Genomic DNA, 7762 nt, shown 5'->3' on the forward strand with positions numbered 1-7762 from the left:
GTACTAGGTCTCGCGCAGGGACCTAATGATCGCGCATAGCGTAACTGCGTATAGCAAGCGATATTACGCGTAGGACTAAGCGCAAAATTTGCCGATACGCCCATGGAATAAACATACCCGACTTACCGCTCAACATGAGAAGGAAGCAGGTAAGAAATTTTGATTTCCAACAAATTTTCCACTAAATTTCCAATTTTTTACCTTGTACAAACCTACCTTCCCTTAAAATCTGTTCTAAGGATGTTGTAGCCTAGACGTGTCGTCTCGCTTGTCTCGTTCGTAGTCGATAGAATTCGTAATTTGTTCGATCGATCGTTTACCACGTGACGTCATCATACACAAGAACAATGTATGCTGCCAGCTACGCTGAAATACTGTTAATAAATGTTGTTTTAAGTCAAATTTTAACACAACGATTATGATATTACAAAGGAATAAATATTTCAGTCTATCGAAGTTGAAGTGTGATTTCAATTTGAATTTGCTTGTGATTTCTTGCGCTAACTTGTGATATATTTGTGACAGGGGAGGGCCATAATGATACTGAAGAAAACAAATTAGATGAGAGTGTGACAAATGGGTGACGAAAATGAGAGGGTGACGAATGGGTAAGCACACACACAAACACACACACACACACACACAAAGTATATGTTCATATTTTACTTTTTTCAATTTTATATTACGTGTATATTATTGGTTAAAGTGATTAGAAATATTGTAAGAAAACTTTATAAATGAAAATCATTAACGATTATGAAAATATCAATGATAAAAATAATGATAATAAGAATGATAAAATGATGATGGTGGTGGAAGTGATAATAATAATAATGAAAATGATAATGATGATGATGATTATGATGATCAATGATGGTGGTGGTGATAATAGTAATAATGATGATAATAATAATAACAATAATAATAATAATAATGATAATAATAATAACACATATAATAATAATAATAATAATATACACAAGTTAGGTAAAACTGCTGTTGCTTATAACAGGGACAAATCAAGTGAAAAAATATTCTACGAAAGCCGGAGCACGTTACAGCCGCAGAGGGGCAGACACTTTCACGCATGAAACTACAGAGGGCAGCTGCGCAATCTTTACATACCCCGAGAAATTGAACGCATAAAAAAAAGTCCGACATACAAACGGCGACAGCGCACTACTCCGTCATCGTATCATCAGGAGATTCTGGGAGGTGATTTTTCTGCTTTTTCGTGATATTCATTGAGAAATTCAGGTACGATTATAGAATAACTTCTATTATAAGAGCATTTCAAATTTACGTGCGCGATATCTAGACCCCTCAACCATACATGTAATAACACAACCCGTTTGTGTTTCGTGTAATTGTAATCAATAATTGAGATTTCGTTGATTTTTTTTTTCTACGTAGCCCAACCAGGTTACCAGACGCCGTGCGAAGCACGGTAGCTACTGTAACTGCGTACTGGGCTGTGTCCTTACCCGGAAAAGTTTCTACGTACAGCTACATAAACAGGCACAGCCCAGTCGATCGCTGTATAAATAGCCCGGCGTCTGGTCGGGCTACGTAGTACCGCGTTCACCTATCCCGCTTTCGGTACTCGTACTTCTCAATGAAGAATCTTGTAATGGAGTTTGATGGCTTTTAGGATAAGTAGCCTACCGAGTCTTCTGACGATAGAACTATCTCTCATAGTATCTTGGAAGAAGGACATGTGAATCAGAATCGGAGGATCTAGGAGTCCTTTGATTTTAGGTTAGCACTCTCATCAAATGAAAACACAACGCGAACTCATACACTCGTACACAGCATGCAAGATCGTACAGCTAGCTACAGCTAGCTCTCGAGCTTGCACTGCACTGTGTATGATGCGAGTTATGGCAAGTGATGCGGCCAGCGCTCGCCGCCGCGCCCATAGGCACAGCCAGCCGTCAGAGCTAGCTTGCTCTAACTAACGTGCTCTACTAGTACAGCTGTAGTTCCGCAGCTCACTCGGCATGTTGGCTTGATTTCGCTGTAAGTTGGCTTGATGTCCGCAGTCAACAAGCAGTATTCCGCAATTCAAATACATATCGCCATCGTATCGAAGGATCTTTTTCCAGAAAAGTATGTTTTATTTTCGCTTTTTAAAACATTTGAGAAGATTTCGATTTCCAAGATATTTTGACACATGTTAAGTTAAATATACCTACCTTTCATTTTATACCCAAATCACCTTCTCTTTCGCATGTTTTGCACAACCGAACACTCCTCCCCAGGCCCTTTAACATATTAGATCTTAGATCTAACGTTAAGTCAGAAATTTGCATATCTCATCCTCATTTGCACATCTTCCTAAGTTTTTTCCTAAGTTTAGGAAAAAAAAGTTAGGAACACACTTACATGTAGGAAGAAACTTAAGAAGATTTTCAGAATACCACTTTGGAAAAAATCCTGACTTTGAGGAAGAAATATCAGATTACCACCCCTGAGTCTGAATTGACTGTTAACGATCGCGATCCTCCGGTGGGGATTCAGCGAGATGCCAGACGTACATTGTAGTCTCCGCCGAACATACCTCCGATGATGCAGACTGATCTTTCGGTCAAGAGTGGAGACTATGTACACTCTAGGCCTACTCGTAAATTGGGTTTTGGGCACAGATGCTATCAATAATAACAGACATTTAAGTCGTTGATACTTACGAAAACTTCGATAAAAGGAAAGAACGACCGTTGCTACTCTCAGAATGCACAACACAAAAAAGATTCTACTCCGCTCCGACTCTCGTATTCGGCCCTGGAGCTGCAGCTGTTCCCCCCCCCCCCCCCCTGCTGAACGCAAACGAACCATGGAGCTACGAACGACGCGACGAGCGGTAATAATTATATAGTAAGGGTACTAGGTCTCGCGCAGGGACCTAATGATCGCGCATAGCGTAACTGCGTATAGCAAGCGATATTACGCGTAGGAATAAGCGCAAAATTTGCCGATACGCCCATGGAATAAACATACATGACTTACCGCCCAACATGAGAAGGAAGCAGGTAAGAAATTTTGATTTCCAACAAATTTTCCACTAAATTTCCAATTTTTTACCTTGTAATTTACCTACCTAACCTTAAAATCTGTTCTAAGGATGTTGTAGCCTAGACGTGTCGTCTCGCTTGTCTCGTTCGTAGTCGATAGAATTCGTAATTTGTTCGATCGATCGTTTACCACGTGACGTCATCATACACAAGAACAGTGTATGCTGCCAGCTATGCTGAAATACTGTTAATAAATGTTGTTTTAAGTCAAATTTTAACACAACGATTATAATATTACAAAGGAATAAATATTTCAGTGTATCGAAGTTGAAGTGCGATTTCAATTTGAATTTGCTTGTGATTTCTTGCGCTAACTTGTGATTATTTGTGACAGGGGAGGGTCATAATGATACTGAAGAAAAATTAGATGAGAATGTGACAAATGGGTGACGAAAATGAGAGGGTGACGAATGGGTAAGCACACACACAAACACACACACACACACAAAATATATGTTCATATTTTACTTTTTTCCATTTTATATTACGTGTATGTTATTGGTTAAAGTGATTAGAAATATTGTAAGAAAACTTTATAAATGAAAATCATTAACGATTATGAAAATATCGATGATAAAAATAATGATAATAAGAATGATAAAATGATGATGATGGTGGAAGTGATAATAATAATAATGCAAATGATATGATGATGATTTTTTTTCCATAATCTTTTATTGATTCCATATTCAATACAGTGTCATGATAAATCAAATCACATGTATCATAGAATCCACGATTCAACAAAACACAATTATAATGAAATCAAACCAAGCTGTACTTTCAGCAGAAACAGTGCATTCGTAAAGAATATACAACGCACCGAAAAAAAAAAAACATACACTGCTTACTTACTTTCATTAAAATCAAATGGAGCTGTCCCTTTAGCATGACAGTGCATTTATAAGAAAAAAAAAAGAATCGAGCTGTACTTTCAGCATGACATTGCTTCATTAAAAAAAAAAGAAAAAAAGATGATGATTATGATGATCGATGATGGTGGTGGTGATAATAGTAATAATGATAATAATAATAATAACAATAATAATACTGCTGTTGCTTAACAGGGACAAATTTAATATCAAGTGAAAAAATATTCTACGAAAGCCGGAGGCTCGTTACAGCCGCAGAGGGGCAGACACTTTCACGCATAAAACTACAGAGGGCAGCTGCGCGATCTTTACATACCCCGAGAAATTGAACGCATAAAAAAAAGTCCGACATACAAACGGCGACAGCGCACTACTCCGTCATCGTATCATCAGGAGATTTTGGGAGGTGATTTTTCTGCATTTTCGTGATATTCATTGAGAAATTCAGGTACGATTATGGAATAACTTCTATTATAAGAGCATTTCAAATTTTCGTGCGCGATATCTAGACCCCTCAACCATACGTAGTCAAGCGCTCTGAAACGTTAGGACGGGAGACAACCACTTGTAAGTTGTAGGCCCTATTGTTAGACTATGAAGAGAAATTATATTCAATGAGCTGAAGTACATCTGAGTGTTTCAACTACGAAACAAATCTGCGTTGAACCTTTACGAGAGACAATAGTAGAAGTAGATATCAAAACAAGACTCGGAGCGTACAAACCTCTTTGGTAGATATCTGGACCTCTCGTTCAACTGTTTCCAAAGATCGTATAAGGAACAACGAATAAGATGATTAACTCTCCCGATTTTACACGGCCGCTGCACCTGTGGTGAAACGCAAGTGACTGCCGTCCTCTAGCGTTCAGCGGGGATAATCGAACCTGGGTCATACAAGCACTGAAATCGATCTACATACCAACTAAGGACTCTGGCAGGCTTGTGTCAACCTATAGGAATTTTTAAATTATAGGCCTTTTCAGCGCTCTTATTTTCAAATTATTACTTCTTTATGTGAATGAAAGTATACATTTCTGGAGTGAAAAATAGTCTAAGAATCCACTGTTGTAGTGTATCATATTTTCTCTAAAAATATGAGGGTTTTTTTTTTTCTCCATAAGAAAATGGCAAGAATTTTGTCAACTTCACAGTCATGTTCGCTTATAGATTTTTGTAGTACTGCTATAGTAACCTCGCTTGAAGATCATGTTACAATTCTTGTTAAGGTTTATCATATTTTGAATCTAAGCAATTAAAAAAAGTTTGAACTTATAAAAAAGGGTTTAAAACGTAATTTTACGGGTACCTCTTGTAGGTTAAAATTTCAAATTTAATTACATCAGTGTCTTAGACACAATACACGTTCACTTTATTTTCATTTTTTTTCCATTTTCTTTAAAAGAAAAATGTTTATGTTCGGGAACAAAATAAACAGACCTTCAGCAGATAATGAAATCACAGCTTATCATCATGACTATAATTTACTTTCTATGACATTTCTCAAGATATAATTTCAATCAGAGAATTTCATCTGCTCTTTATCTATTTATTTATTTTTTTTAATGGGATTGGTTCTTATGTGAGTCTATAATACATGGGCAACGCCACCAAAATAGATTATTGTAAGACTCTGGTTCAGTTTTTTGGTATCTTATTAAATGACAATAGTTTCTATAATTTACTTAGCGGTTTATTCAATTCAATCAAAAGTTCTCTAGAGAGCTTTCACAACTTTCCCGGATCATTCAGGCTACACATGCACAACAGGGACTGTTATTCAACACTGCATTTACAGAAATATAGAGATGGCTTAATATAAACTGGACTTCTGCTTATTTGAATTTTCATGATTGAAACAACCACAATAAAACTATGGCAATACACAATACTAATTCAGAGTTAAACATTAGGTTCATTATAAAACTGAATATTTGATAAGTAGAGTCAATTCTATCACGTAATACTTCGTACAAGCTTCAGAGGGTTGCACATTCCTCGTGCTTTAGGCAGGAGCTTCACACAGGTGGATTTTCAATGTTGTCATGGTAATGAGTTTGAGTCTTCGTGTGTATATAAAGGAGGTGGATATTCCACGCCTCTCATCTTTTTCTTATGTGAACGGCAGGAGGATACGTCTTCGTATTATCATACGCAGTTTTTCTCAACTATGGATATGTCGGAAGTCGGGGTACAGTCGACGGGCCCAGTTCCGTCCACAGCTGTTGTCCCGTCGATGGCGGATTTCGAACTGTTAAAACGCAACTATCAGCTTTAATGGAGAACCAACCAAGGGCGCCGGAAGCGGGGGGGCAGGGGTGGCACTTGCCCCCCCAAACAAAATGTTGGGGGGACAAAACGAGTTTTTGCCCCCCCCCCCCCCCCAAAGTGCCCCCTGTAACAAATAATTAATCACTGATTTAAAGACCAAAATGAACAATAAAGGCAAATTTCTTGTCTAAATGTTGTAATTTCATAACTGAAAATGCAAAATTTTTCGCCCCTACGGCGAAAGTGCACTAACAACATACATTATTGTATCTATACACTAATAGTAACTTATGAGTAAATTTTGTGTATAGATGGTAGCCTCGTGCCCTCGAGTGTGCCCGCTGAAACATACCTTTAGTAAACCTTACATATTTCATTTTCTTCTTTGCTTTCTAGTAGTATAAGAATATTTTTTATTGTTCGAACGATGCGATCACGTTAAAGCTTTTAATGAGTACATTTCAGATAAATTGCAAAGTGAAAGTGGCTCGCTCTATAAAAGCGACTTTTATACTCTGTTTTTACAAAAAGCCCCTACCGTGGGAGGGGGTATCCCCCCTCCCACACCCTCCCCCCGCTCGATCGCTTCGCTCCCTCGCCGAAGATCTCGCACCATCACATTATTAATGTACTCCCGTATGTTATGATCATAGTCCTTCCAACTGATTTTTTCAACATGTTAATTCCCCAGAAATTTGCTTTAATTCTCTATAAACGCGAATTTTATACTCTGTTTTTACAAAAAGTCCCCACCGTGGGAGGGGGTATCCCCCCTCCCACACCCTCCCCCTGCTCGGTCACTTCGCTCCCTCGCCGAGGATCTCACACCATCACATTATTATGTACTCCCGTATGTAATAATCACAGTCCTTCGCACTGATTATTTTCACCATGTTTAATTCCTTAGAAATTTGGTCTATAAACGCGACTTTTGTACCCTGTTTTACAAAAGCTCCCTACAGGGGGGGGGGGGTAATCCCCCTTTCCACCCCCCCCCCCCCCCCCGCTCATTCGCTTCGCTCACGCGCCGAGGATCTCACATCGTCACAATGTGCCCCCGTTGAGATTTTGCCCCCCCAAAACCAGAAGTGTTCCGGCGCGCTTGGAACCAACCATCTGATGACGCTCAACATCCCGCCGGGCAGCATGCGAAGCATGTGCCCCAAACTGCCGGCGGGCATCCTCGGCGTAGCCGGGATGATGAAGATGACTTGTTAAGCATCTTTGCGGAGGAGTCTGTTGTATCAGGCGTGTCGTCCCCCAGCCGTCAGGTCAGCTATGACCCAGAAGCGGACCTTGAGATTTTCTCCGCTGCACAAGTGAACAAAAACACTGGCTTTGACTCTGACGACGAATTATATGGTCATGGCCCCGAGGTGCTTGGAAAGCCCGTTTTCGACGCACTTTCTACCCGGTTAACAAAAGCCGTGACCATGTCGCCAAAGACTGAGTGTCTTGAAAAGCTTTGAAAAACTGGATAAGCAATATCTGACGCCTGCAAACGCCCCGGCGCTGTGTGCTCCCCGTGTCGATGAACAGCTATGGGCGTCC

The 7762-nt window shown here is 39.5% G+C and overlaps 1 protein-coding gene across 1 annotated transcript in view; it reads right to left on the minus strand.

The window, feature by feature from the left end:
* The window catches only part of LOC140238360 (uridine phosphorylase 2-like), a 114935-nt gene extending 110169 nt beyond the window's left edge, over positions 1-4766 (minus strand). Inside the window, exon 1 of the mRNA XM_072318293.1 lies at positions 4668-4766. The gene's annotated coding sequence lies outside the window, so the exon portion shown is untranslated. The remainder of the gene's footprint in view (positions 1-4667) is intronic.
* Between the last annotated feature and the right edge of the window lie 2996 nt (positions 4767-7762).

Source organism: Diadema setosum, chromosome 14 (genome assembly GCF_964275005.1).
Source record: "Diadema setosum chromosome 14, eeDiaSeto1, whole genome shotgun sequence".
Taxonomy (NCBI): domain Eukaryota; kingdom Metazoa; phylum Echinodermata; class Echinoidea; order Diadematoida; family Diadematidae; genus Diadema; species Diadema setosum.